Genomic DNA, 5,000 nt, shown 5'->3' with positions numbered 1-5,000 from the left:
GAGCGGCGAGCGGCGAACAGCGAGCGAAGCGAGAGGCAGCACCGTCCCTGCTATACGAAAGCCCCATCCAGCCCTGTGCCACCCGGGGGGTTCCAGGGTGCTGAGATGGCTGACGTTTTGCTCCGCTCTCGACGGTCACCGCGCAATGCAAGAACAGGCCAAAAACTGGCCAAAACGGCCCAAAAACGGGCCAAAACTGGCCATTTTTGGCTGCGCGAGCGGCGAGCGGCGGACAGCGAGCGAAGCGAGAGGCAGCACCGTCCCTGCTATACGAAAGCCCCATCCAGCCCTGTGCCACCCGGGGGGTTCCAGGGTGCTGAGATGGCTGACGTTTTGCTCCGCTCTCGACGGTCACCGCGCAATGCAAGAACAGGCCAAAAACTGGCCAAAACGGCCCAAAAACGGGCCAAAACTGGCCATTTTTGGCTGCGCGAGCGAGCGGCGAGCGGCGGACAGCGAGCGAAGCGAGAGGCAGCACCGTCCCTGCTATACGAAAGCCCCATCCAGCCCTGTGCCACCCGGGGGGTTCCAGGGTGCTGAGATGGCTGACGTTTTGCTCCGCTCTCGACGGTCACCGCGCAATGCAAGAACAGGCCAAAAACTGGCCAAAACGGCCCAAAAACGGGCCAAAACTGGCCATTTTTGGCTGCACGAGCGAGCGGCGAGCGGCGGACAGCGAGCGAAGCGAGAGGCAGCACCGTCCCTGCTATACGAAAGCCCCATCCAGCCCTGTGCCACCCGGGGGGTTCCAGGGTGCTGAGATGGCTGACGTTTTGCTCCGCTCTCGACGGTCACCGCGCAATGCAAGAACAGGCCAAAAACTGGCCAAAACGGCCCAAAAACGGGCCAAAACTGGCCATTTTTGGCTGCACGAGCGAGCGGCGAGCGGCGGACAGCGAGCGAAGCGAGAGGCAGCACCGTCCCTGCTATACGAAAGCCCCATCCAGCCCTGTGCCACCCGGGGGGTTCCAGGGTGCTGAGATGGCTGACGTTTTGCTCCGCTCTCGACGGTCACCGCGCAATGCAAGAACAGGCCAAAAACTGGCCAAAACGGCCCAAAAACGGGCCAAAACTGGCCATTTTTGGCTGCACGAGCGAGCGGCGAGCGGCGGACAGCGAGCGAAGCGAGAGGCAGCACCGTCCCTGCTATACGAAAGCCCCATCCAGCCCTGTGCCACCCGGGGGGTTCCAGGGTGCTGAGATGGCTGACGTTTTGCTCCGCTCTCGACGGTCACCGCGCAATGCAAGAACAGGCCAAAAACTGGCCAAAACGGCCCAAAAACGGGCCAAAACTGGCCATTTTTGGCTGCGCGAGCGAGCGGCGAGCGGCGGACAGCGAGCGAAGCGAGAGGCAGCACCGTCCCTGCTATACGAAAGCCCCATCCAGCCCTGTGCCACCCGGGGGGTTCCAGGGTGCTGAGATGGCTGACGTTTTGCTCCGCTCTCGACGGTCACCGCGCAATGCAAGAACAGGCCAAAAACTGGCCAAAACGGCCCAAAAACGGGCCAAAACTGGCCATTTTTGGCTGCACGAGCGAGCGGCGAGCGGCGGACAGCGAGCGAAGCGAGAGGCAGCACCGTCCCTGCTATACGAAAGCCCCATCCAGCCCTGTGCCACCCGGGGGGTTCCAGGGTGCTGAGATGGCTGACGTTTTGCTCCGCTCTCGACGGTCACCGCGCAATGCAAGAACAGGCCAAAAACTGGCCAAAACGGCCCAAAAACGGGCCAAAACTGGCCATTTTTGGCTGCACGAGCGAGCGGCGAGCGGCGGACAGCGAGCGAAGCGAGAGGCAGCACCGTCCCTGCTATACGAAAGCCCCATCCAGCCCTGTGCCACCCGGGGGGTTCCAGGGTGCTGAGATGGCTGACGTTTTGCTCCGCTCTCGACGGTCACCGCGCAATGCAAGAACAGGCCAAAAACTGGCCAAAACGGCCCAAAAACGGGCCAAAACTGGCCATTTTTGGCTGCACGAGCGAGCGGCGAGCGGCGGACAGCGAGCGAAGCGAGAGGCAGCACCGTCCCTGCTATACGAAAGCCCCATCCAGCCCTGTGCCACCCGGGGGGTTCCAGGGTGCTGAGATGGCTGACGTTTTGCTCCGCTCTCGACGGTCACCGCGCAATGCAAGAACAGGCCAAAAACTGGCCAAAACGGCCCAAAAACGGGCCAAAACTGGCCATTTTTGGCTGCGCGAGCGAGCGGCGAGCGGCGGACAGCGAGCGAAGCGAGAGGCAGCACCGTCCCTGCTATACGAAAGCCCCATCCAGCCCTGTGCCACCCGGGGGGTTCCAGGGTGCTGAGATGGCTGACGTTTTGCTCCGCTCTCGACGGTCACCGCGCAATGCAAGAACAGGCCAAAAACTGGCCAAAACGGCCCAAAAACGGGCCAAAACTGGCCATTTTTGGCTGCACGAGCGAGCGGCGAGCGGCGGACAGCGAGCGAAGCGAGAGGCAGCACCGTCCCTGCTATACGAAAGCCCCATCCAGCCCTGTGCCACCCGGGGGGTTCCAGGGTGCTGAGATGGCTGACGTTTTGCTCCGCTCTCGACGGTCACCGCGCAATGCAAGAACAGGCCAAAAACTGGCCAAAACGGCCCAAAAACGGGCCAAAACTGGCCATTTTTGGCTGCACGAGCGAGCGGCGAGCGGCGGACAGCGAGCGAAGCGAGAGGCAGCACCGTCCCTGCTATACGAAAGCCCCATCCAGCCCTGTGCCACCCGGGGGGTTCCAGGGTGCTGAGATGGCTGACGTTTTGCTCCGCTCTCGACGGTCACCGCGCAATGCAAGAACAGGCCAAAAACTGGCCAAAACGGCCCAAAAACGGGCCAAAACTGGCCATTTTTGGCTGCACGAGCGAGCGGCGAGCGGCGGACAGCGAGCGAAGCGAGAGGCAGCACCGTCCCTGCTATACGAAAGCCCCATCCAGCCCTGTGCCACCCGGGGGGTTCCAGGGTGCTGAGATGGCTGACGTTTTGCTCCGCTCTCGACGGTCACCGCGCAATGCAAGAACAGGCCAAAAACTGGCCAAAACGGCCCAAAAACGGGCCAAAACTGGCCATTTTTGGCTGCACGAGCGAGCGGCGAGCGGCGGACAGCGAGCGAAGCGAGAGGCAGCACCGTCCCTGCTATACGAAAGCCCCATCCAGCCCTGTGCCACCCGGGGGGTTCCAGGGTGCTGAGATGGCTGACGTTTTGCTCCGCTCTCGACGGTCACCGCGCAATGCAAGAACAGGCCAAAAACTGGCCAAAACGGCCCAAAAACGGGCCAAAACTGGCCATTTTTGGCTGCACGAGCGAGCGGCGAGCGGCGGACAGCGAGCGAAGCGAGAGGCAGCACCGTCCCTGCTATACGAAAGCCCCATCCAGCCCTGTGCCACCCGGGGGGTTCCAGGGTGCTGAGATGGCTGACGTTTTGCTCCGCTCTCGACGGTCACCGCGCAATGCAAGAACAGGCCAAAAACTGGCCAAAACGGCCCAAAAACGGGCCAAAACTGGCCATTTTTGGCTGCACGAGCGAGCGGCGAGCGGCGGACAGCGAGCGAAGCGAGAGGCAGCACCGTCCCTGCTATACGAAAGCCCCATCCAGCCCTGTGCCACCCGGGGGGTTCCAGGGTGCTGAGATGGCTGACGTTTTGCTCCGCTCTCGACGGTCACCGCGCAATGCAAGAACAGGCCAAAAACTGGCCAAAACGGCCCAAAAACGGGCCAAAACTGGCCATTTTTGGCTGCACGAGCGAGCGGCGAGCGGCGGACAGCGAGCGAAGCGAGAGGCAGCACCGTCCCTGCTATACGAAAGCCCCATCCAGCCCTGTGCCACCCGGGGGGTTCCAGGGTGCTGAGATGGCTGACGTTTTGCTCCGCTCTCGACGGTCACCGCGCAATGCAAGAACAGGCCAAAAACTGGCCAAAACGGCCCAAAAACGGGCCAAAACTGGCCATTTTTGGCTGCACGAGCGAGCGGCGAGCGGCGGACAGCGAGCGAAGCGAGAGGCAGCACCGTCCCTGCTATACGAAAGCCCCATCCAGCCCTGTGCCACCCGGGGGGTTCCAGGGTGCTGAGATGGCTGACGTTTTGCTCCGCTCTCGACGGTCACCGCGCAATGCAAGAACAGGCCAAAAACTGGCCAAAACGGCCCAAAAACGGGCCAAAACTGGCCATTTTTGGCTGCGCGAGCGAGCGGCGAGCGGCGGACAGCGAGCGAAGCGAGAGGCAGCACCGTCCCTGCTATATACGAAAGCCCCATCCAGCCCTGTGCCACCCGGGGGGTTCCAGGGTGCTGAGATGGCTGACGTTTTGCTCCGCTCACGACGGTCACCGCACCACGCAAGAACGGACCATAAACAGGCCAAAACAGCCCAAAAACGGGCCAAAACTGGTCATTTTTGGCTGCGCGAGCGAGCGGCGAGCGGCGAACAGCGAGCGAAGCGTGAGGCAGCACCGTCCCTGCTATACGAAAGCCCCATCCAGCCCTGTGCCACCCGGGGGGTTCCAGGGTGCTGAGATGGCTGACGTTTTGCTCCGCTCACGACGGTCACCGCGCCATGCAAGAACGGACCAAAAACAGGCCAAAACAGCCCAAAAACGGGCCAAAACTGGCCATTTTTGGCTGAGCGAGCGAGCGGTGAGCGGCGAACAGCGAGCGAAGCGAGAGGCAGCACCGTCCCTGCTATACGAAAGCCCCATCCAGCCCTGTGCCACCCGGGGGGTTCCAGGGTGCTGAGATGGCTGACGTTTTGCTCCGCTCACGACGGTCGCCGTGCCACGCAAGAACGGACCAAAAACAGGCCAAAACAGCCCAAAAACGGGCCAAAACTGGCCATTTTAGGTTGCGCGAGCGAGCGGCGAGCGGCGAACAGCGAGCGAAGCGTGAGGCAGCACCGTCCCTGCTATACGAAAGCCCCATCCAGCCCTGTGCCACCCGGGGGGTTCCAAGGTGCTGAGATGGCTGACGTTTTGCTCCGCTCACGACGGTCACCGCGCCACGCCAGAACAGACCAA

Source organism: Musa acuminata, unplaced genomic scaffold (assembly GCF_036884655.1).
Source record: "Musa acuminata AAA Group cultivar baxijiao unplaced genomic scaffold, Cavendish_Baxijiao_AAA HiC_scaffold_959, whole genome shotgun sequence".
NCBI lineage: Eukaryota > Viridiplantae > Streptophyta > Magnoliopsida > Zingiberales > Musaceae > Musa > Musa acuminata.
This window is presented reverse-complemented; position numbering follows the sequence as displayed.